This window comes from Peromyscus eremicus, chromosome 5 (genome assembly GCF_949786415.1).
Source record: "Peromyscus eremicus chromosome 5, PerEre_H2_v1, whole genome shotgun sequence".
Lineage (NCBI taxonomy): Eukaryota > Metazoa > Chordata > Mammalia > Rodentia > Cricetidae > Peromyscus > Peromyscus eremicus.
The window spans coordinates 43,270,777-43,297,278 of NC_081420.1; the positions used below are offsets into that span (position 1 = coordinate 43,270,777).

General features: G+C 39.1%; 1 protein-coding gene and 1 pseudogene across 1 annotated transcript in view; both read left to right on the top strand.

Moving 5' to 3' along the window:
• The window catches only part of Pou6f2 (POU class 6 homeobox 2), a 496,744-nt gene that overhangs the window by 12,321 nt on the left and 457,921 nt on the right, over positions 1–26,502 (top strand). The gene's annotated exons all lie outside the window — the stretch shown is intronic.
• Positions 17,213–17,428, top strand: LOC131910468 (small nuclear ribonucleoprotein G-like; annotated as a pseudogene).

Consider the following 26,502-nt stretch of genomic DNA (forward strand, 5'->3'; position numbering starts at 1 on the left):
TTTGAAAAGTTGATTTATATTGTGCCTTCTCATTTCTTACTTCAGTTCCATTTTTTACACTGAATTAGATGAAGGGTTTCTTCTGTTCTGCTCACCTCCTCCTAACTTCATTTCTTCCTGTCAATAGCACTTTAAGTATCTGTGACCTTAACGGCAGAATTAGAACTGAGAACAAAACTTCTTTTCTCTATCTAGTAGTTTGAAATTGTCACAAAACTTCAGTCTTTTTCTTTTTTGCATTTGTATTATGAATGTAGGAGCTAACAGAATTCACTCCAAAATACCTCCTTTAACTTTAACAAATAACTTAAGATTTTCAGAGCCCATGAATATACAGTTAGAAAACAATGAATGGTTTCCTGAAATGAACCTCAGCAAAATATTTATTGCTTTGAAAGTTCACAAGGAACAAAGGGAACGTAGTACGTGGTATATTCTCTCTCTCTCTCTCTCTCTCTCTCTCTCTCTCTCTCTCTCTCTCTCTCTCTCTCGTGCCTTTGGCCTGTAATTCAGTGATGTATAATAGATCTTCTGTCACATCTGCCACATCTCCACACCCACATCCCTGCCTTCGATGACTGCTCTGAACCAAAGGGAAGGGAGGTGGTCATGATTAAGCTCTGAGCTGCAGACTGATGCCATCTCTTGCAAGGACCCAGCTGAGAAAGAAGTGGGGCTGAATTTAGCATGCACACAGAACAGCCTGAGATGGCAGAAAGGGCAGCAGAGATTTTGTGCACATACATCTTGGAACTTTTCCCATCTGTTTGCACGTTTCTTCCTCTAGTATTGTTGGTGGCATTCTTCCTTTCCCAGATGAACAAATCTTCATCAGGAAACAGTTATAAGGGAAATGTTCTACAAAAGATCACATTGCCCCCCCATGCATCTGCCTGATTATTGGCTTACCACAGCACTGCACAGAGCCTCAACTTATGTTTATGACCACTTGAATAGGAGACCTTACCCTGACCCACCAGCTGTCATTCAAGTTTGTAACAAATTACTAGTATTCATTATTTTAAAAAATTAGTGCCTCATGCATTTGTTAAATTTTATTAAAGTTTTAAGGCACAATAAACAACACTCCTTAATTTCTGAAGTTATTTTTGGCTTATATGTTATAAGGCTTGATGAAAACTGTGGCTTTCAATATGCAATTATAACCATGATTTCTTGTATATGTGTGTTTTATTTTGGCTCTGCCTACTGGAGGAAAGTTTAGGTAGCCTGAGGAGTCAGGACTTCTGTCTCTTTCCAGAAAAGGCTGCAATGGAAAAGATGAAATCCTCATGTGTAAATGGGGGACCAGGGATGTCAGACCCTATCAGAAATCAAGGTGGTGCTGAATCTGTCCTCTTGGGACTGAGAAGAGCGTTTGCATGAAGCCAGGAACAGGGAACTGTAGCTCCTCTCTCCATCCTTTATCTGTGTAAATACTTGCTGCCTGTGTTGCAGGAAAGGGGTACTGTTGGCATCTTAATGGAATATTGTCAGATTGAGAAGCTAAGCAAAGGGCGTTTGAATGAAAGGAGGTCTTGGCTTTCTGTATGTTAGGTTCAGATGACTTTAGAAACCTTCATCTCCCTCCCCTTCCTTTTCTTTCCTTCCTTCTTTATTTCCTTCATTTACGAGAAAATGGATCATAACCGTCTTAGAATGAGTGAAAAGTTGAAAAGAGTTACCAAAGACCACACAGGTTTTTCTCTTGTTATATACACCATCTTCCTTTCAACCCTTGCCATTACTTTTCCTAACAATGCTTGCATCTCTCCAGAGGTGCTGTTGGCTTTGAGAGGCTTACTGATTGTTGACTATGAGAACTTATGGCAGCCGGCCCTCTTCTAACTTCTAGCTTGGGAGATACCCCTTTCAAGTGGCTCAGAAACTTTGAGTTGCCTTAGTTCCACTCATTTCCTCTCAATATACTTGGGGAACTTGGGGGTACTCTGCTCAGAGTTTCATTGCAGAATGTATAAATGATGCTATATTTAAAATTATCATTTTATATTTTCACAGCGATGTCTACAAGAAGTGAGACATTTCTTTCATTGTTTCTTACACATTATGTAACGTATTTGACTTAGGAGCCACCAACAAGGTATCTGATACACACCTTTAGCACATCAAAATGTTGAATCTTAAATACAGGGCCTATTTAGCAGCACTTACAAGACAAAGGGGACTGAAAAAACCTGTAAAATTTGTGTTTCAGTAATTTAACCTGACTAGATGTTAAGCTGCATAAGAGCGAAATAAACCAGACATGACCAGAAAGGAATGCTGGAGAACAGCTTAAGTGGGATACCATCATCTTCAGAGAGCAGGAGAAATTATATATATATATATATATATATATATATATATATATATATATATATATATAAAGTTTGTTAAGTTTGTTTAAGATAAATCTGTATGAATGCTTTGCTATTTTCAAAGCAAATTCCTTAAACTATTATTCTTGGTAGAAAGAGTTTATCTTATTCGTTTCAACAAGTTGTCTGCAATGCAAGCCCAGTGAGTAACTAGATAATTTCTGCACTCCCAAATTCTGGGAAATAGTAATATCAGAATAAAGCATTTTAATTTTTTCCCTTTTTTAAAGCCAGCTTAATTTTAAACACAGTATCAAAGACTACACATATATTTATCACATTAATAAAATGTTTGACCTTCTGTATAACAAAATGAGGAAAAGGGAATATAGGCAAGAGGTTGAAACAGGATTTTAATTTGGATCAGTGAACAATACATGCTCATTGGTTTCATTTGTTTGGTGAGTGCCATACACAAGAGTTACATTTCCAAGTTTCAAATTGGAGTCTGGTAGTGTTTTATAATATGAGATGGTATCTGTAAAAGAATACATAGTAATTACCATGGTAATTGTGAACATGCAGTCAAGATTGCAAATTTGAGTTTGATTCCAAAAATTGTATAAAGGGAAGTTTGCCTAACACCTGAAGGAAACCAATCAGAATTGGGATTAGATCTTCAAAATTGTATACCTGTGGGGTTGTGCACATGCACAGAGGAACCAATGGTTTTGTTATTTTAAAATTACATTTATTCATTGTAGCTGGAAGTTTTTCTGTGTCTCATACTATCTGCAGCTGCTCAGACCCAAGTAAGCACACAGAAGCTTATATTAATTAAAACTGCTTGGCCATTAGCTCAGGCTTACTACTGACTAGCTCTTATACTTAAACTCAGCCCATTTCTGTTAATCTATATGTCGCCACATGTTCTGTGGCTTTACCTGTGTGTCATTACATGCTGCTTCCTGAATGGCAGGCTGGCATCTCCTTACTCAGCCTTCCTCTTCCTAGAATTCTCCTTGTCTGCTTATCCTGTCTATACTTCCTGCCTTGCTACTGGCCAATCAGTGTTTTGTTAAACCAGTGTACAAAAGCATTATCCCATAGCATTTCCTCTTATCTGTTTAATTAAAAATATAGGATAAATAAAATATTTTCTTTGAATTTGCCAAATATAAGTGGACTGGATATTGTAACTGTGATTCTTGTTTGATAACTGTTCTATTATATGTAATATTACTATGTTAAAGTTAAAACCTTCCTTTTTGAAAAAAAGAAAAGGGGAAGTGCTGTGGATGTCTTTCTGTATGCCGTGAATATGTGTTGCTCTGATTGGTTGATAAATAAAGCTGTTTGGCCTATGGCAAGGCAGCTTAGAGGCAGGCAGGAAATCCAAGCAGACAGACAGGAAGAGAAAAGAGAGGCAAGGCAGATGCTGCAAGCCACCACCAGGGAAGCACGACGTGAAGGTATTAGTAAGCCACAAGCCACATGGCAAAGTATAGATTTATAGAAATGGGTTAATTTAAGATATAAGAGCTAGCTACCAAGAGGCCTGCCATAGACCACACAGTTTGTAAGTAATATAAGCCTCTGTGTGTTTAATTGGGTTCGAGCAGCTGCAGGACCAGGCAGGACACAGGAAAACTTCCAGCTACAATTCACAATTCATATTTGTGTGTGTGTGTGTTTGTGTGTGTGTGTGTGTGTGTGTGTGTGTGTGTGTGTGTGTTATCCACATATGCACATGCACATGCCACACAGTGGTGCCTGTGGAGGTCAGAGGAAGACTGGATGACGTCAGTGTTCTCCTTTCACCATGTGAGTCCAGGGTTCAAACTTGGGTTATCAGGTTTGGCATTTGAGCCTTTACTTACTCAGTCATCTGTCAACCCTCTATTTGCTGTTTTACACTGAGTCAGAATCTTCCTTTTCTTTTTACGAGAGATCAAAGCTCATGAAACCTCTTAAGCATTTTGTGTTTGATCCACCACACAGAATTATGGGGCAGAAGGAAGACCCTCGTGTTCTGACTGTTACAGGGCATTGGGCTTTCTGATCATCAGTGAGTGTTCTCAAGTGGCTGAGCTCTCCCTATGGAGTTATAAACAAATCTTCTCATATATGGAACAGTAGTTCAAAGAATAGGGAGCAACACAGATGCAAAACTGGGGAGTGGCCAAAACAGAGAGGGGAACAAAAGAGGCAGAAAATCTGAGAAATGAGGAAAACATGACCAAGGCCTCTGCGTTCTCCACCCTCACAGCCCTTCTTCATCTGCAGGTCCCCTGACAGCACCACTGGACTCTGTAATATCCTAAGCTCTGTTTCACTGCCAGGTGTTATAAAGCCCAAACCCTCACCTCGAACCCTTACCCTGCCTGTTCCAATTTCCTTGCTTTCCTTCCTCTCACTCTGGAACCTTAAGAAGCATTTTGGTGCCTCTCCATCATGCCTCTTACCACCTCATGTACCTTCCAAGTCCCGGTCATCACATCCCCAGGTCACAGCGCCTGTTCTCCAGGACCTCCACCTCTCAAGATTGGCTTTTCCTACCAACTGACTGGTGGTCCCATGTCTCACCCCATCTGGCTCTGGCAGGTAGTTCCTTCTTCTAGATTTCTTTTCCCTTAGCTTCAGTATGATGCGCTCCTACAGTTTAGGGCTCTTGTTACTGAAGGTACACATGTGGTTGTACAATTTGCAGGAAGTTCTCTTCTTCCACCACATGGGTTCAGGGATTGAATTCAGGTTATTTGGCTTGGTGGTAAATGCCTGCTAAACCATCTTACTGGCCCCTGCCTCAGAAATATTTATGCTTCTACCCATAAACTAGTGCTATCTTCAGCCTTCATCAAAGAAGTTTCTCTTTGCCGTTAATGCAGAAACTCATAGCTGGTCAAGTTGCTGAGAACAAATGACTGTTGAGTTCTAAGCATTCATTAAATGAAACACCTGTATCCGCCCTTTAAAAGTGCAGGAAACATAATAGGAGGGTGTTGGAAAACAATAAGAGCCAAGAACATAGAGGAGAGTTGTGAAATGCTGTCTTATGGGCTTGACATAACTGTGGCACTCATGAACTCACATCAGCTATTGTTGCCTACACAGGGCCTGCCCATGCCTGAGCCAGTAAACACTCAGACACAGATGGGAGAGAAGATCATGGGGCCCTGCCCAGGGGATTTTATTGCAGTCAAGGCTACTAAACAAGAGTAAGTAATTGTCTTCAGTGGTGCAGCTACTCATGCCAGGAGAATAGCTTCACACCTACACCCATGCCAGTAGCCCTAGTTGAATGCCATGCATCACAAAGCATAAAAAAAAAGACATAAAAGTGAACTGGAGACTGGGGTGGTGGTGGAAACAGGGGATAATGATAGAAGCAAGAGGAAGAAAGGATGGAGGGATAAGTGTGACACGAATGTGTTGTATACACGTATAAAATTGTCAAAAATAAATTTAAAAATGACCACCTAAATGGGTACTGTGAGAACTAAGTAGAACAGTTCAAGTAGAAAAAGAGCTCAATGGTTGGTGTTCAGAAAAGTCTCCATATACATGAGAAGATTTTGTTTTTATGAACTGTTCACTTCTCAAACCTTCTCACCCACTTCTGCTCACTTCTGACTTACAGTTTTTGTGAAAATGAGAAGAAAGTGGGCATCCACTTCTGTCTTTTGTAGGATATTATTCAATGTACTTCTTTTAAAGGAAGTTTTTTATTTTTAATTGAAACAATAATTGTACATATTTATGGATATAGTGTGATATTTTGCTACATGTGAATATTGTATATACCTATCTAATCAAGATACTTAACATGTCCATACACTCAAATATTTTTCATTTCTTTACTGTGGAATCATTCAATGTCTTTTCCTTTACTTATTTTGAAAGATATATTATTGCTAACAATTGTCAGCCCACTTTTCAGTACATTTCACCTCCACTGGCCATGCTTCCTGAAGCTGCCTAGTAGCTTGCTTACATTTCTGTTTTTGTTTTGAAATAGAGTCTCACTATGTAGCTCAAGATGACCCCAAGATAGCAATTCTCTCTCTTCAGTTTCCTGCCTTTTGGGATTACTAGCATGTATCATTCTGCTGTGTTCTGGTTTTCTTAACCCCAACTTTCTAAGATGAGTTTTTTAATCTTCCATCCATTTTTAATTCTGTTTCTTCTTTCTCCTTTCAAGAAATGAGACAGTCCCCAGTTTTACCCAGGTTTTCTCCTATCCTCTGTACCCCAACCAATGTCAGTATCATCAGCTATCAGTTTTCCATATATTTATTCTCCAATCCATTTTCTTTTTTTTTTTAGAAGCATCTTGACATTTTTATTACTCTTTTAACTTCAGATATAGTTGAATACTTTCATGATCTCAGTAGTCCCTGGAAAATTTAACTGAAGGTGTCATAAGTAGGAGAGTTTTTCTGTCTTCTTCCTAGAAGTTTGCACTCCTTCTGTTTCTGTTTAGAAATGGATAGGCCTCTTAGAAGGGATAAGCCTCCCACAATCAAATTAGTTTGTAAAAGTGTCTTTATAATTAGCATGGGTTTTTGTTTACTTGAGTGGATACTTTGAAATGATTTGAAATGACTGTTTTCTCCTGGGAATCAAAATAGTCTCTTGAAAGTTTTATTGATCATCCATTAGGAAGTTTTGATCCAGGAAAAGGGCTTGGTGCAGCTGAGACTGCTGTAGTCACTTCAGACATATTCCAAAAAGGATATTCCAGCTTTATTATCCTCTTCTCCTTTACTGGGATGTGTGGCAGTTATGGAGATAGCTGTGGATGTTTGCAAGCTCATAGTAGAGATCTGAGTCAGAGCTGAGTTAAGCTCAGTACCTCCTCCTGCCAGAAACTGGTAGCCAAAGATGTGCAACTTTCTTCTTGATAGCTTCCAATCTAAGCCAGAGCATGCTTGATGGAAAGTATATCTCCATGACAGGTAAGGAAGATAATCAAGAAGGATGACTTAAGACAAGCACAGTATATCTGAGAGTCCTGGGCAGGGGTCACAAGAAGGCAAGGCCTCCCATGGAGAGGTACATCCAGTAGACGCAAGTCCAAGCCTTTCCCCCTGCCTCAAGGCTGTGCGAGGTGTCCCATCATAGGTAGTGGGCGCCAAAACCCCCCTCATGCACCAGGGATAGATTCTGATTCTACTGCCAGGGGACCCCCCAAGCAGATCAAGCTACACAATTGTCTCTCCATGTAGAGGACCTAGTCCAGTCCCATACAGGCTCCACAGCCATTGATCCAACTTTCATGAGTTCCCACTAGTTTGACGTGGTCATCTCTGCAGGTTTCCCTGTCATGATCCTGATGCACTTGCTCATCATCCCTGGTGACTTTATTATTTTTAAATTTACCACTTTTACTGACATATTTGGCTTTCCCATCATAACAGCCTATTGTGTGCTAAAGCCATCTTTCCTGCAAACACATTCTACCCAAACAATGGTATGCACTTGCCTTATACTAAGAGTTCTAACAACACTGTAGCAAGCATATCTCTCTATATATTAACAAGTGGTGGAGCTCGGGCAACCAGCCTCTGTTTATTCATCCTAACAAGCATATTTCTTTTAAAATTATTTTTGAAATATTTATTATTTGGTTTTTAATTTTGTTTGTGTCTGTGTGTTTCTGTGCACACAAACATCTATGCAGATGCCTGTAGAGGCCAAAAGAGGGCATCAGCTTCGCTGAAGCTGGAGTTACAAGGCAGTAGTGAATGTGAGTGCTGAACTGAACTCCGATCCTCCTCAAGATTTGTATGTATTTTTAACTATTGAGCTATCTGTCCAGCCTCTACAGCATTCATGGGATGTACCTGGGTTGCAATACCCTATTCATTTCTGCTGGCCCAATTCCTTTCCGAATTTCTTCCTCTCTCCTGGGCTCCTCCTTGCCTTCAGGTCCTATGCCTCCTGTAATGGCACTCTTCACATTTCTATCTTTAAACCTTGTTACGCAAAATACCCAGATGCTGAGCAGACAAATACTTCTGGACCAGGCTGAAGGTTTTAAGGAACCAGATCCCCAATGCTCTCTGTTGACTTTATTGCCTGTTGAACATGATGCTGGAGAATTTACTTGACACAATTTCTGATTCCCAGTCAGGGACGACATCATGAGAGGATCTGGCCATCTCCCACAAGTTAATGTTTCCCCCATCTCTCCTTCAGACTCTAAATCCTCTCCTTAAACTCGACAACACATTCAGAAAGTAACTGGAATTCCTTCCCTCCATGCCTTTGAGTGTCCACCACTGTTTCTGCTTCTGAAGTGCCATCCCTCTTTATGGAAAAACAGCTCCTTCAGAGTTCTGCCCTGCCCTGTCAAATGTATCTGTCTTCCCTTCAATGCTCAGAGCATGCCATACCTCTTTTTGGCATACATCTTCAGTTTTGAATTTGGGTCACTGTAAATTTCTATTTCATTTTCTCTTTACCTTAACCTATGTATACTCTGTTTTTATCTATCCCCTGGGCTTAGGCAAAAGTTTATAAGTGGCCTTGGATGTACTAGCCCCACTGAAAATGAATATTTTTCAAATAGTGGGAAAATATTATTAATTCAACAAAAAATTATTTATTATTTGTTAAGCAAATTTTAAGGCCTTGAGAATAATTAAATTCCAGCTGCTTTGGAACTAATAGAGAGATGGATATGTGTAAGAAGACAAGAAAGGGTCATGCTTCTTGGAAGCATGTGTAGTTAGAGAATGCTTCTAGAGAAGAAATTGTAAAGGACACCCAACTCAAGACATTTATTTTAAATTGAAATATTTTAACTGATTTGGTCAAGGTCAATGAATTTCCATTCTCTGAGCATTCTCTGAGCATCTGGTTGATTCCTAACACAAGAGCTTTGTAAGTTTCAAAAAAAACCTGTATGAAATAAAATTATTATTTGTGAAATGATCTGTATGAGTCCATATATGTTTTCTATGACCATTTTTACAATGATTCTGTCATTCTATTTTCTCTCTTTCCTTCTTCAAACTCCCAACAGTTACATAAATGCTGCATGTAGTTATGGATTGATCTACTCTTTACTTTGGTTAATAAATTACCTGTGACATCTCCTAGACTTTGAAACTTCCTAAGGTTAGGGTTGGTGGAGAGAATCTTCTCCTGTGTTTCCTTCCATCAGGTTCATTGTAGCTTGAGCTGTCTTGTGCAAGTGACTAGAGTGTATTGAAGTGGATTTCATCAACTCAGCATGATCAGACTGTTGCACCCAGTACCCAGTGCAAATGAGTTTCTGGTATGCTCAATTTGATTCCATTTTTAAGACACTTACTTGCATTTAGACATAGGCAGGCAGGGAAGTAGGTAGATGATAGATACTTGTTGAAATGCCATGTGGTATATGTATGCCTTTTGGAGATCTGAACATGTAGAGATCAGGATAGATATATTTTAAAGGGTATCTTTAGTACAGTGGGAATTTTAGAAAATTTTAAATAACGAAGATCTATTTTAAGGGTTGGGAGGAAGCAAAGAAAAAAATGACAGACCAACACATGAAGCTTAATTAACTATGGGTAGCACAGTAGTGGGCAATAGAGAGTTAAACTTAGCAGTTGGGTATGGGTTCTGGCAGCATTTCTACATCATAAGCATCTGCACATGACATTTGGGAAAGGTGGAACAGACTGCCTGGCCAGAGCATGAGGAAGTCTCTCATTTGTTATGAACCAGTGGTTAGGTCCCAGGGGATATAGTTTTTATAAGCTACTTGAGGCAGGTACCGTAATTTTGCACAGCCTCGAGTACAATGCTTTACACATACTAGGCACTCAATAAAGATTTGTGAAGTACATGAGCGCACAGGGTTTCCATAAAGGCCTGATCCAAGGTTGTTCAGCTGGTTCTGACTCCATTTTTATCGCCATTCAGAACTTACAACTCCCACAGTGGTAGTAATAAGAACCCCTCAGGCGTGTGTAGTATTTAGTATTTTTGTATGTGGTGTCAACTTTCATGTCATAATATACTATATGTTCAACCAGTTAAGTTACTGTTGTTGTGGGAATCATGGCTTTTTTGCACCTAAAATAAGCACTAGCCTTTCTGGTCTATTCAGTGGTAACACTGTATGCTTCACCTTTACATGCTTAACTTCCTCCCCAGGTTTGGTCGATACATCCAATTACAAATCTGTGTCCTGATTATATGACAGTTCTGGACTTAATAGTCTTTTTTCTGAGTAATTCTGTGATAAGAGTATTTCTAAACCACAGTTTGGTATGAGCTTTGATCATTGGAGCTACTGTCTTTCTTATGCACATTTTGAAAAGAAGTGTCCGTTTGGGTCAGTCTGGTTATGTGAGATGTAAGAATAATAGCATTCGTCACATTTTCTCATCTTGTCTAGTGCAGCCAAGATGACATGTCACTGTTTCATTTCTCTAACTCCACTATAACTATTAGTAAACGGAAACTTTCCCTTCACTATTCTTAATGGAAATATTTTTAAACCAGAGTTCTGAAAACCGGAGATGTTTAGTTCTTATAATCTAGCTTGTGAATGAAAGTCAAGGAAAGCGCCAGGTACCTGAGTGAGGGGACAGTTGGGGGAACGAAGTGGAGCCAAGTGCTTCTCTTCTCCCAGCTCCAGCCAGCACACGTTGGGGATGCCGGTTAAGCACGCCGGTTAAAAAGATTGGCCTTAAGCCAGCAGGTATTTCTGTGCTACTTGACACTTTCTGATACAGTCTCTTGGGGAAATCCTTTAAGTGTCTAACCCTTTCTAGATTGAGCGCCCCTTGTTGTTAAATGCTGACTTACTTACAAGGCTTTTACTTTATCTTGTGATCACCTGCACTGTCTCAGGAAGCAAGAACAACACTGTCCATGTTGATTATCCGTCAGCAACTAGCATCAAACTCTTCAAGTCCTCCACTGTGGTCTTTGTCAGATGCTGTCTCATCTCTTCCATATCTCCCACCCTAACTGCTGCTCCCTCAGCGCCCCCCCCCCATGTTCCCCAACTCAAAGCCAGGAGCTAACTTCTTCTTAGCATTTTCAGCCCTGGACTGAAGAGTGAACAATTCTGACCTGTTTCTCTTTCTCCTCTTAAGTTATAAATTGGTTCATTCAAACATGTTTACTGAAACAGGGTAAAAATATAAAAATAGTCTCAGGTTTTGATTACATAGTCTCCAGAAGGTATTGAGGGTGAAGGATCTATATCTTTCTGTTTCTGTCTCATGTTCCCTGTGCAGTGACTTATTTCTCCTCATGGACAATACAGCCTTTCCTTTTCCTCCTGTCTTCTAACATATCAGTCTTTGGCAAACGGAAATGTAGCTGTCCAGCACTCTTTGTTCAGTCTGTAGATGAATTCATATGTGAACTGTCATCTTGTATTTATGTTTTAAATTGGATTTTGTGATATTATGCTATGTTAGCCTTAAAAGCTAATTTGAGTAGATGAATTTCATCTTTGACAGGTGAAAAATGTTTTTGAATAGACAGGTTTTTTTTTTTTTCACTTCTGACTCACATTGCCTAGGTCACTCTCGTTAGAGGTTCTCCGTAGGATCTGCATGTGTACACAGGTTTAAACAGTCTTTTTGTGGGTATCAAAGCAAAAGATTCACAAAGTATGTCAAACTACATAAAAGGATAATTCTTATTACAGGTAATTTAGGTGTTTTCTTTGTTTTAAGTTAGAGTTGATATTAATTATTGTTGTAGCTTTCTTTGACTGGTGACCTACTGTTGCCCAGCCACTACACAACACACCAGGGAAGGAATGATAGCTAAGACAGTTTTTAACCCCTCAGCTATTTTACAGTATAAGCAAGAAAACCTGCTTTGTGTGCAAGTTAAAAACAAAGAAAAATTTAAGGTGTGATAAATGCCAAGAAATAAATAAAAATTATTATAAGATAGTGAATGGTCAGAACATGATCCAAGAATGAAGCTGTGTGAGGAGAAATCTGAGACCTTGCGAGATAATTCCAAGGAAACAAATTGTCTGATGCTCTGGATAAAGGGGGCTATTGCGTGAGATTTTAGCCCACCTCATTTTTAGGCTCCACTGTCCTGGGTTCATGCTGCCAACTAGATAGGTAACAGTGAACCACAAATAAAGTTAGTGTGTTGTTTGGACAGGGTGTAAATCTGCTTATCAAGGATTCATGAGTTGAAAACTTGGTCCTCAGTACTGTGATGTTCAGAAGTAGTAGAACATTGAAGTTGTAGCTTAGTGGAAAATGTTAGGTCTTTGAGTGTCTCTCAGAGGGATTAATGAAGTAATGTAGTAATTGTGAGAGCATTGTTGGTTCTCCTGAGAGTCCATTACAATACAAGAGCAAGGATGACTCCTCCCACCTTCCTATTTCTATTTTGTCAAGATTTTCTTTCCTGTATGTATGTATACCCCTCATTGAAATGCCATCTACCATGAGATCTTTACCAGAGTGTTGTTTTTACTAACTCCCTATCCTTCTATTTTATGAATAAAGACTCAAGAGCCAGATGTGGTGGTGAAAACATGCTAGGTCAGGGAGGCAAAAAACATACCCAGCTGCTTCCTCCTTTGCCATTATCCCAGAAAGAGTTTTCTCCTACCCTTCTCAAAAACTCCTCCAACGGATATCCCTCCCTTCTACTTCCTGTGTGTCTCTCTCTCTGTCCTCCTGACTCCCTCTCACTCTCTATGGTTATTTCCTGTCAACTGCCTGCTTGCTCTGCCTCTTGACATAAGGTTGATTTTATTTAATCCTGCTTATAATATCCAAGCAGAAAACTCTTGCATTAAATGTATGCTAGGACTGAGCCCCACCACAAATAGAAGCAGGTTTTTCTAGTAAATGATGCAATCTCAGGGTTCACAGTGTGATCAAATACTCTGCAACACCAGAAGTCAAATGGATGAGGCTACCATATCTTGGTCTGTCTGTGTACAAAACTATGAACATATTATTTACATATTATCCCGTCTCAGGTCTAGCAAAAGAAAACAGATTAACACTGAAATTGTATTCAAGAGTGCAGTGAAGGAACCACCAAAATGGACGGAAGAGAGAAGCTGATGGGGTTGGGGTGGGGTGGGGGGATAATCTTGAGGGTTTTAAAGAGAGAAGTTATTTGGGGAGGCAGAAAGCCTGTGAACTAAAATAGCCTGGGAATTTAGGGTAGAGTTGGAGGTGAGAGGGACCAGGATACTAGTGCAGGCTTTGAAATGCATAACAGGCATTTGTGAGCAGGGACCAAGGAGCCTGTAGGCCAACAGGACTTGGATATGCTGATAGCTGCAACAGGTGTAGGTCAATGAAGAGCCATATATGTCCTCTCAGCCAGAGGCAAGCGAAGTGATTTCTTGAACCATTTCAAAAGTTCCTGAGGAATGCTGGCTTTTATCCAACCACCAAAAATGCTTCTATAGGGCAGCTTGAGCTGAGCCTAGATTCAATTTTGGATCAAGTCAGTGGACTTGCTCTTTTAGGGGGCAATGAGGGCAATGGGTACTCTTGGACCTGACTGTGGCAATCATGGTAGCAATGGTAGTGACAATGATGATGATTTGATGGAAATGGTGGGATGATGAAGGTGGTAATAGTGGTGATGGTGGTAATGATAGCGTTGATAGTGATAATGGTGATGATGATGGTGGTGGTAGTAATGTTGGCAATAGTGGTGATGGTGTGAGGACGTTATGTTGCTGATGATGGTGATGGTGCTGATGTTGTGATGAAGATGGTGGTGACAGTGGTAATGATGATAGTATTGACTGTGGTGGTAGTGGTGGTGATGAGATGACAAGGATGTTTATGATAGTGGTAATGATAGTGATGATGATGGTAGATATTTGATGATAGTGGTTATAAATCACAATAATTTTAAAAATCTAGTTAGTGGTATAAATATTAGTGTTGTGTCAAATGTTGTTTCTTGACATTCTATTATAGGAGTTTTAGGTGTAATAGCAAATAGAATGGCATTAAGTTGAATGATCTTATTTTGTCTTTGAATAATTTACTACTGACAAAAAGTTACAGTGAACAACTAGTGAAGGAACAAGCAATATTTTAGAGCTTACACATTTTCTTTGGTAAGTTACAATACTATGCAAATCAAAGGGCTTACTATTACTTTCTTTTCTAGGTAAAAATCCAGAATTTTGATACCTACCTCTTATATTATTTTTTTATTCAAAAATCTTTCTGCCCTTTCCCTTAAATGCCCACTTACAGCCTCTTACTAATTTCATGACCCCTGTGGGTACTGCAAAAGAAACAAACATATCTGAAGAGTCTTATTCACAAATGAGAAAAAATCCTGCAATATTATGTCCTTCTGGGTCTCAGTTACTTCACTCAGAATAATTTTTTTCCTTGCTCTATCAATTTATCTGAAAATTCATAATTTTGCTTTTATAAGAGAATAATATTCCATCGTATAAATGTACCACATTTTCATTATTCATTCATCATCTGATGGACATCTAGGTTGTTTCCATCAGAGCTACAATGAACAGGATAAGCAAGTATCTCTGTAATAAGATATGAGGTCTTTTGTGTTTGTGCCCAAGAGTGGTATAGCTGGATCACACATTGTGGGTCTATTTCAGCTTTTTGAGGAACTTCCACATTGATTTCCATAGTAGCTGCACCAGTGTGCATGCCTACCAGCACTGATAGTGTTTCTCCACATCCATACCAGTATTTGTTGTCATTTTCTTAAGCTTAGCTATTCTAACTGTGATAAGAAGAAATCTCAAAATATTTTTAATTTTCATTTTCCTGATGAGTGAGGATATTGAATACTTTTAAAAATTGTTTCTTGGCCTTTTGTATTTCATCTTTTGAGGAGTATCTGTTTGGTTTTATGCTCCATTTTTTAATGAGTTGTTTGTTTTAAACAAACAAACTTTGTCCTGGAGAGTCTATGGATCCAGGGGACATTTCTCAACATAATAAAGGCAGTTAACATCATCCTAAACAGAGAAAACTTCAAAGCATCATGACTGAAATCAAGAATAAGGCAAAGATGTTGAACATAGCACTCAAAGTCTTAGGTAGATCAATAAAACAAGTAAAGAAGATAAAGTTGATATGTACAGGAAAGGAAGAAGTCAAAGTATCCTTATTTGCAGATTATATGATTCTGTACACAAAAGACCATAAAAACTCCACCAGAAAATTCCTACAGCTGATAATCACATTCAGCAAATAGAAAAATATAAACTTGGCATATAAAAGTTAGTAGCCTTCCTATATACAAAGGCCAGAGAGCAAAATTAGAGAAGCAATAGCACTCACAATAGTCTCAAAACAAATACAATGGCTTGAAATAAATATAACCAAACAAGTTAAAGACTTGCACTTTAAGACACTGAAAAAAGAAATTGAGAAGAGAGTAGAAAATGGAGAGGGCTACCATGCTCATGGATTGGTAGGATTAATATTGTGAAAATAGCCATCCTCCCAAAAGCAATCTATCAAATGCAATAAAATCACCATCAAAATTTCAACTCAATTCTTCACAGAAATAGAAAAAATAATCCTAAATTTTATATCAAAATAATAAAGACTCAGAATACCCAGAACAACACTGGACAATAAAAAAATTGCTGGAAGAACTGAATGAAACAGATGCAAAGACCCATAGCTAAAATATTAGGCCAAGCTCAGGAATCCTGCTGAAGAGAGGGAGGAAGAATTGTAGGAGACAGAAAGGTCAAGGACACCACAAGAAAACCCACAGAATCAACTAACCTGGGCTTGCAGGGGCTCAGAGACTTAACTGACAACCAGGGAGCCTGCATAGGACTGACTTAGGCCCTCTGCATATATGTTACAGTTGTGTAACTAGGTCTTCTTGTGGGACTCCTAACGGTGGGATCAGGGGCTGTCTCTGACTCTTTTGCTGGCTTTTGGGACCCTACTCCCCATACTGGGTTGCCTTGCCCAGCCTTAATATAAGAGGAGGTGCTTAGTCTTACTGCAACTTGATAAGCCATGTTTTGTTGATATCCATTAGAGGCCTGCCCTTTTCTGAATAGAAATGGAGGAGGAGTGGATGGAGAAGGGTCGGAGGGGAGGGGCAGGGGTGTAGATGTAACCAACCATCTTATTAAATAAGAAACACAGAGCCGATTCAGAGAAGAAAGCCAAGAGGTCAGAGCTAAGAGCCTTACCTTTCCTGCTTCAGCGATCCTCTTCAGCCAAGAGAGCTCTCCGAAAAGGACCTACTTTCTGTGTGTTTGTCTTTATATAGTCTTTCTGTTCTGCCTTCTCATTGGTTGTAAACCCAAACACATGACTGCCTCGTCACTGCCTGTCTGTAGAGACTTCCAGGTCTTCTATGGTTGGTATTGAGATTAAAGGCATGTGTCTCCAATGCTGGCTGTATCCTTGAACACACAGAGATCTACCTAGCTCTATCTACCAAGTGCTGGGACTAAAGGCATGCACCACCACCGCCCAGCTTTTGCTATGGCTCTAATAGCTCTGACCCCCGGGGCAACTTTATTTATTAACATACAATTAAAATCACATTTCAGTACAAATAAAATACCACCATACAAGGGCTTGGAGGAGAAAAGGGAGGGGAAACAGCAGTTGAGAACCAAAATAAATACATAAATTAAAAAAAAAAAAGAAAAAGAAAAGTGAACAAACTAAAATAAAACAACAACAACAATGAATTGTTGGAAGGATCAGCATCCCACACATTGAGTCATACTATAGAATATAGTAATACAATAGTGAAATCAGCATGGTACTGGCATAAAAACAGAAACATTGATCATTGCAATAGAATTGCGCACATAAGTCTGCACTCCTCTAGCCACTGAGTTTTGACAAAGTGTTTAACAATATACATGGAGGTTGTGCTGAGACAATTGAAAAGTCGCCATGAGCAAGGCCCACCCTCCCAAACTGAAGAAGTTATCTTCAAAGTTAAATGGTGGCAGACATGTACAAGGAATACTACAGGGCTTGGATCCCTTTATGAATCTTGTGTGTGATGAGTGTGTGGAGATGGCAACCAGTGGGCAACAGAATAACGTTGTAGTGGTGGTCACATGAGGAAACAGCATCATCATGTTAGAATCCTTGGAAAGAGTCTGAACAATGGCTTTCGAGCAGAGGAGTCCACATCCCTCCCCAAAGAACCTGTTTGACTATGGTATGGAATTGGATCGTATGCATTTTCATATGAAACTTTTTGCTAAATAAACTTGTGATACTCAGGAAAAAAAGACACATAGAGAAGAGAAGATTTTTCAACAAATGGTAATTGTCAAACTAGGAAGCTACATGTAGAAAGATGAAACTAGATCTTTATCTCTCACCCAAGCAAAACTTTAAACTAATCAAAGACCTCAACATGAGACCTGATACCTTGAATCTAATAAAGGAGAAAGTAGGAGTACGCTGAAACTGATTTGACACAGGAAAGGACTTTCTGAACAAGACGCTGACAACACAGGCATTAAGACCAATAGCTAATGAATGGGACCTCAGGATACTAAAAAGCTCCACAACAAAGTACAGGATTGTTTGAGTGAAAGATACAACCTAAGGTAGGGGTTAAAAAATAAAACTTTACCAGCTATATAACTATTGGAGGGTTACTATCTAGATTACAATATATATATATATATATATATATATATATATATATATATATATATATATATATATATATATATATAAACAACACCAAGAAACTAGTGTCACAACACAGTGCTTATTTTGCCTTGAGGTCTGTGATTCACAGTTATTAGGAAGAAACATCCTCACTTGCTGCTTTGGTAAATTATTGAGCTGATCTTTCTTTGAAGTATTGCAAGTTATCTTTCTCATCAGGCACATTTTTTGAGTATTTTCTGATGTGCACCTCCCCTTCCCCACCATATGATTCCTTCTCCTTCTGCCAAAAGCTCCTCAACATATACTTAGGAAGTGCTCATTATGGATGAGATGCAAGTGTCAGACACTGGGAAGAGAGTGGTATGGTAGAGAAGCCAATGGACTGGTGGTAATTCTGCCATTTGTAAGCTGTGGGAGGGTTCTTGTGGGAAACCAGCATTGCTTTGTCAGCTCCGTTTCTGAATTTGGAAGACAACATGAAAAGAATCTCAATTACTTACTAACTGGAAAAGGCAGATTATACCTACTATGCACTACCTGGTTCCGTTTTATAAATAATAAAATATGAGAAACACATCCATATTTTTATCTGTGTGCACATAAGTCCACCAAGAACACAGAACACACTACAATATTAATCTCATACTTGTGGGATTTTTGAGAAATTTTCTTTTTTAAAATATAAAATTTCAGTAATAAGTGTGGTCCTTTTTTTTTTTTTTTTGCCACAGAAAGTATTTGTTTGGGCTTTTGATCTAGTAATTCTGCTCCTAGAAAAAAAAGACTTTGTATTTAGTGTTCACACACAAAAACAAACATCTGATATATTTAAACAGGGGACTGATGAAATAGATGAAGTCAATTCATAATTTAAAAGCCATTAAAATTGTTTTCGAAGAAGCTGAATGAGCTGCGTATAATCTGGCGATATAATGTACAATATTAGCCCAAACAAGAAACTTGCTTTATGTTGTAAGGTACTAAGTATGCGAATAACAGATGTATATGGGGCTGGAGAGATGGCTCGGCTGTTAAAAGCACTTGTTTCTGCAGAGGGTCCAGGTTTGGTTCCAAGAACCCACATGGCAACTCACAACATCCTGAACTGAAGCTCCATGGGTGTGGAGTCCTCTTCTGGCCTCCACAGGCACCAGGAACAAAAGAAGTGCAGATACATACTAGCAGACAACACACACATAAAATAAAAATAATAAATACATCTTTAAAAAGTGTGTGTGTTTGTGTGTGTGTGTGTAGAAATAAACAGCTAAGCTTGGTGGTGGCAATTTTCAGGTTTGAGGGATTGTAGATAACAGTCCACTTAATACCTAGAAGTACTAGCATATACTTTCTTCTTTGTTCATCCAGTGACTTACCCAAACAGATTTGAAAATAGCCTTGCATTTCTTGGATGCTTCTTATATATTGTCATTGTATATTGTACAATCTTTAGAGAAATCCAGAGACGTCTCAGGCTTTAGGTTCAACTGTTAGATTGTGTAGCGATTTTAGTTTGGACCTGACTCTGCTCATTGATTATGAGCCACATCTCCAGTATGCTCAGTTGGCCGGAACAGTTCAGAGTAATAGGAAAAAGAAGTTTCTTCAAGTGTGTGTACTGGTCACTTGGAATGAGAATGGCTTCTCCTGATCCACTGCTTCTGCCAAGATCCAGGACCAGCTCAGAGGACAGTCTGGGGCTCCAACTGAAGGAAAACTGTGCTGTGTAGTATGGGGCCAGCAAGAATCCCATTAGACAGATGATGGGTCTTCAGGGTGCATTTCATCCTCTCCATGGTACTTTGTGCAGATTATTTACAGAAATGCCACCTGTCTGGGTCAAAAGTGGAACAGGAATTGTATTCACTGTAATGAAAACCTCCTGAATACGGTGTTACCAATTAATTACTGCGCACCTGCTTTGCTGGTGAGGCATGGGACTCTTCCTGCTGGTCATGATGCCACCTCACCTTGCCACAGAGTTTGTCCTTTTCTGAGACCGCAACAGGCAGCCGGATGACCCCCAGGCTTTGCACAGATGCTGCTGCCTCATACCATTCATCCGGGTCCTCCTCTCTTTCTCAGTCTCTGTCCTGGTGGTTTTCCATCTATGTCCAAGGTTGATGAGATTCGAGGTCAGAGAAAGAGCAGAGCCTGTAGGGTAATTCCACAGCTCACCTCATCTTCATAATCTTCCGTCAGCTTCCTGTGCTGCTCACCCTGGTATTGATCCTGTCACAGGCGACAGCCTACAGAAGCAGGGGGCTGAAAACCTTTCCATGCAACCCTCGCGCCAGCGCCTGCTCTTGCTCTGCTCCAAGAAGAAAAGCCTGCTGTGAAAACAATCAGCGCATTTGCTTTAGATCTAAGTGATTCCAACTAGGTCGATGCTTCACGCTGATGTGTTGAAAACATTTAAAAAATTTCTCAGAGTTTGATTTCCACAAGAACATGTGGCGGGTGTCTCAGCGTCTGCAGTTGTTATTTTTCACTAACGTAGCTGTAGCTGACAACTGCTTCCTGCCACAGCACACAAAAGCAGTAGAAAAACAGGCTTTTGTCTGGCTGGACATTTACGTGAAAGGCTTTTGGGCAAAGGGAGTAGTGATGTGTCTGCATGGGTTGCTGAATAGCATGTGCTGTCTTGACCCACCTGGTGAAGGCTTGCTTGCTTACCTTCTTACCTTTCTTTTTTTCTTTCTTTCTTTCTTTCTTTCTTTCTTTCTTTCTTTCTTTCTTTCTTTCTTTCTTCCTTCCTTCCTTCCTTCCTTCCTTCCTTTCTCCCTCCCACTCACTCACTCCCTCCCTCTCTTTCTTTCTTTCTTTCTTCTTCTTTTTTGTTTTTTTAAATTATTTTAGTCCTGAAGTGATATAATCTGATGTTGTCAGGGGACAAACACAAGGACATGGAATCCTCTTTGGTTTGGTTTTGAGTTTTAAAATAGTCTTTGGATCGGCAGTGACTTTCATAAAAACAAAACAAAACAAAACAAAACATAATGATGCCTTTACCTTTTATAGGGGCTATCAGATCTCTATGAGCTCATGTTCAGAAACAGGCAGATCCCCTCACTAGATCTCAACATTCAGAAACAGGCATTACTGCGGCTATCCAGTTCATGGTCATTTAATTTCTGGCAGAAACTCAAGATAGTATTCACTGTAGAATCTAAGACATTGAGTTTTCTGCCTACATGGTTCAGGAAGGGGGGTCCTGGCCAGGATTGACTTGGCATCTTGTAGTGTTTAGTACTACACTACAAGTGATAAGGAAAAGAAAGTCCCGTTTAACGGCGTGGAAGTTGAGGATCTACATGTGTAGCTGGAGAATTTTTCTCCAGCTCCCACCGCCAAGTCCCGCCAGTCCCGGAGCCCACTTATAAAATAAACACACAGACTCTTACATTATTTAAACTGCTTGGCCATTAGCTCAGGCTTATCATTGTCTAGCTCTCACTCTTATATTCAGCCCATTTCTATTAATCTTTACTTTGCCACGTGGCTCGTGGCTTACCGGTACTTTACATCTTCCTTGTCTTGGCAATGGCTCCAGGCAGTCTCTCTTCCTTCCTCCTTTCTCAATTCTCCTCTCTGTTAGTTCCACCTATACTTCCTGTCTGGCTATTGGCCAATCAGAATTTATTTACATATAGCGATATCCACAGCATACATGAGCATTTTACACCACTGATGCACTACAGCTGCACATTCTAAATTGCTTTTATTTGGAGATGAACTTAGAGGACTCACCTCTTTATACTTTCAAAAAAATAAGCTATTTGCCACATGGTCCCGTGAAATTTGGTTGCTGGTCAGAGGTAGAGCGCAAGTTTCTGTTCAGCTAAGCGATCTTTACAATGTCATCATTCAAATAAACTGTTGGAGTCAGACATCGTGGCTTCTCCCTGTAATCTCAGCACTTGAAGGCTGAGTGAGGCAGGGGAATGGCTGTGATTTTTAGGCTAGTCCTCTGACCAACAAACGAAGACAACATCGGGTAGGCTTTCCCGTTCGGCTTGAACTTCCAGGTTGCGTTACCCTTCCTGTTTGCTGACAAGATGCTGAGAGAAGGAACTGGGAAATGACTTTTTTTTCAGGTGTGTTTTGTTGGAATCTCAGAATGCCTACAAAGGGGACATTTCCATAAGCGCCACATCTGTGGTTCTATTCTTGGGGGGCGGGGCTTCCTTTCGCTCCCATCCTCTTCGGAGCCATTTGAGTCTAGCTATTCCTGCACTCAAGGGCTTTCTTACGTCTGTGTGGCTCCATCTGTGTGTGATATCACCTACTCTGTGTACATCTCTTTCATTGTTGTATACCTGTTTGACAATTAGACCTTATATTTAAATGTAAATTGCATATAAATGGTACTTTATGTTTTTTTTTATTGTTGTTGTACTTATGTCTCATTTAAACATAACATAAAGCATAAATTTTGTGGGAAAAGAGACTAGATTTTTGAGTGTTAATTAGCACGTGCATTTCCATTTTTGAACTTAGAAGTTCCAAAGTTTTCCAGCAAGGTTACGTTTTGAATATTCATGACTTCTTAGGACAGAGCAAAAATGGTGAGAGAAGTTTCAGCTGAGTGATGATGTTCCATGTTGGAGGTGCAGAACATGTGAACGGGACCACAGTCGTTGCTGATGGATCCAGGAAGAAAGATTATCTTTCTGATCCTTCTCTTTATATTAGCTTTATTCTTTCTGAAATGGGCCTACATTTCAAAGCATCTTGGGTTGCAGAGTTTTAGAACCTAGTGCCAATACAATCAACCATTTTGCAGAGATAACGGGGCTTTTTGGTGTAAATAAAGGCAGCACTTGTTTACAGTTTATTTATGCAAATATTTAGCGTTCCCTTCATTCCAACGACAACATTTGTCTAAAACTACTAAGTGGTTAGGGCTGCTGTAAGTCAACAAATACAGGAAATAATCCTAGAATGTCACCTTCCCAACATCATTTCATTCACTTTGAAAATGAACTCCTTGGGTGCTACAGAACCAGTATTTGTGCTTCAAGCGTACTATCAAGAGTCTATTTGTAGAGACTTTCAGCACTTAATTTATGGACTCAGCTTCTCAGGTTATTTTATTTCTGGATCCCCCCCCCCCACCTCCCAGCAGTCAGAATGAGTCACAAAAAGAAAAGCCATATGATTAATAATAAAAAGATTTAATTTGTAAGTAGATGATGGTTTAGGAAAAAACTAATTTGTTTATTCATTTGTTCTTCCATTCATTTCATTATATTTATTAGTGCTGAGGTATGAGACTCAGGAAAATACAGATTTTCCAGAAAATCAAATATGGATGTGGTGGCAATGTCTTTTCTAGCTGGGAGAAGAGACTTACTAGGGGGATGTTAGCTGCATCTCCTGGGAGTGACTTTAAGCAGTTACTTAAAAGCCAACCCTTAGGACCTTCAGAGAAGCATAATGCACTGCTGCTAGTGGCCATCGCTGCTTCACATGAACGTTTCCCCCTGATTGCTGCTTCAGAAGGGCCTGTGGGAGTGGCTGATGGATCTCTCATCCCACTAGCTGGAAAGGTGTGTTCCCAAGTGACTAGGTGTCACGGGTGTATAAAAAAGGTGAACACACTGAAAAATAAGATGTAGTTAATTTTATAGTAAGCTTACAATTTTAGACGTGATGTTGAACAACTGTCCTGTTTCTCTCCTAGTTTTACACATTTGTGGGAGAAGTAAGTTCTGGTCCTCTGTAGCAGAGCAGGGTGACCATAGTTAACTATGACATACTGAATCTTTAGCAACTTCTAATGTTAAATTTTTCTGTGGGCTTGCATATTAGAAAGCATTGTTCTAATGACTCAAGGAGTCAGATCAAGTTGTATTGTGCCTTTCTTACCTGCTCAGTTAGTCTTCGAGCTTTGGTCATTCTCTTCTGTAGCTGTTGGTCAGACCTGGAGTCTCTCCAGGCCTTTTCCCCTGCTGGGCAGTAGAAACACACTCCTGGTTCAATAAACATGTGCAAAGGCAGAACTGTTTCCATGAAGTGATTGCTTCCTTCTCTTAAATGCTGTTGACCCTTCTTTTCTATTTAGTTGCCTCCAAAGACCTTGTGAAAGAAAGAAAGAAAGAAAGAAAGAAAGAAAGAAAGAAAGAAAGAAAGAAAGAAAGGAAAGAAAGAAAGAAAGAAAGAAAGAAAGAAAGAAAGAAAGAAAGAAAGTCATTTGAGAAAAATTATTGGTTTCTTCTTTGTGGCCTCTGTTCACATGACCACTGAGAATATTTAGCATTTTATTTGGTGGATTAAATAAAACATTAAATTATCAAAAATCATGTCAAAATATTCTGTTTTGTTTATGGGCAGAATTTTTTTAAAGAGATGCTCAATTATTTCATATTTTAGAATTTGTTTCCTCCTATGAAAAAAAACACAATTTACACATTCATGCCTTTTTTCATGATATAAGTAGAAAAAGATTTAATTTGTAGGTAGATGATGGTTTAGGAAAAAAACTAATTTGTTTATTCATTTGTTCTTCCATTCATTTCATTACATTTATTAGTTCATCATTTACTAATGAACAGATAATTGTTCTGCCTTTAGTATGAGGCAGGCACTGTGCTAAGTGCTGAAAATGAAATTTTCCCCTCTCAGGACCCTTATTCATTAATGTTGTAAAAAGCCAGTAATTTCAATTTAGTTACTATTTCCTTATTTCATCTAATTAACATATACCCATCATAGACCAAGATGTGGCAATGTTCTTAGCCACTGAATGGTGTGTAGTTCCTGAGGCTAAAAGGAACGTGATCCATCTAGATCAAGGCTCTTGGGAAGGCCAATAGACACTGTGGCAGACACACAGAGAGCAGAGGAGCCCCTTGTGAGCACATTGTGCCAGAAACAGGTGGACATGCTTGGGCCTTTCCATAATGTCAGATTTATTGAATAACAATACATTTATAATTTATTATTATAATTATAATAAATTATAATTCAGCAGTTTTGATGTCAGCAATTGTCATAAAATCTGCCTACTTCGGTAGCTGGACAGAGGCAAATGTAAGATCTTTATTGTTGCTGGAGAATTTTTTTCCAGCTCCCGCCACCAAGTCCCGCCAGTCCCAGAGCCCACTTATAAAATAAACACACAGACTCTTACATTATTTAAACTGCTTGGCCATTAGCTCAGGCCTGTTATTGTCTAGCTCTTACTCTTATATTTAGCCCATTTCTATTAATCTTTACTTTGCCACATGGCTCATGGCTTACTGGTACTACATCTTCCTTGTCCTGATGGCGGCTGGCCGTGTCCCCTCTCAGCCTTCCACTTCCCAGAATTCTTTTCCTTGTCCCGCCTATACTTCCTGCCTAGCCAATGGCCAATCAGTGATTTATTTACTGACCAATCAGCAACACACTTGACATACAGACCATCCCACAGCACTTCCCCTTTTCTTTTCTTAAAAAGGAAGGTTTTAACTTTAACATAGTAAAATTACATATAACAAAACAATTATCAAGCAAGAATTACAGTTACAATATTAAAGAAGAGATCCTATCTATCTTATATTTGTAAGTTTAAGGTTTTATATCTAACTTATCTTTTATTATAACTAAGGAAAATTGTAAGTATCTAGTCTTTAACCACATCAAAGACCTCAGAAGGATATACTACTACCTGAGAAATGGAGAAGGATATAAGCAACTTTTAGGAGTCTTGTAGGGTAGACAGAGACAGCTGAGCCTGGACAGTCATTCAAAGTTCTCTTGTAAAGTTGGGGCATCTGTCTTCAGCCCACAGGCCTAGAGTCTCTTATTTACTTTTTTCTGTGTCCTGTAGAATGTCTGGCAGTTTTCTCTGCAAAGCAGGAACCTGAAGGACCATTTTGTCAAGCAAAGTTCAGTGGTCACCTTTGTATGGGTCCTGCATGTCCAGTTGATCAGGCAGTCCAGGCAAGAACAGTTTCTTGCCCAAATGGCTATTTTTGTCAAGGTGGAGATAAACTCCGTATGGAGTGTCTTCGATGCCCATCCTCCTCTCTGAAGTAAATCGGTGCTGTCAGGAGCAGACATGTCTCACTGTCCAGAAAGTCTAAATTTTTAAAACATTTTAAATGCCATATTCTGTAGGTCTTTGAAGTGTTTGAAGACTACCTATCTATCTGAAATATATCTATGTATACCTAGAAGACTTAACTAACATGGCTACAAATATTATCATAGATGACTAACTATTAATCTATTTTTTAATTATCCATTACAATTTTAAATGAGTTACATAAACATAATACCTCAAACAAGAATAGAAATATATATACAGTATAACAAAATTAAGTTTAAATTTGTATCAATAAACTAAAATCTATAGCAATGTAAAACATTTTAAACAAGTTGTTACTCTTTCAAAGTAGGTTCATTAATCTACCCTTTCATCCTATCATATCTAAACTATCCCCCTTTTTGTTTTAGAAAGAGATTGTATTTATAATCAACCTGATTTAAATAAAAATATTGTTTTTTCTCTGTCCCACACCAGAGGGCTCTTCTGATTTGGGACACAAGAATCTCTTAAC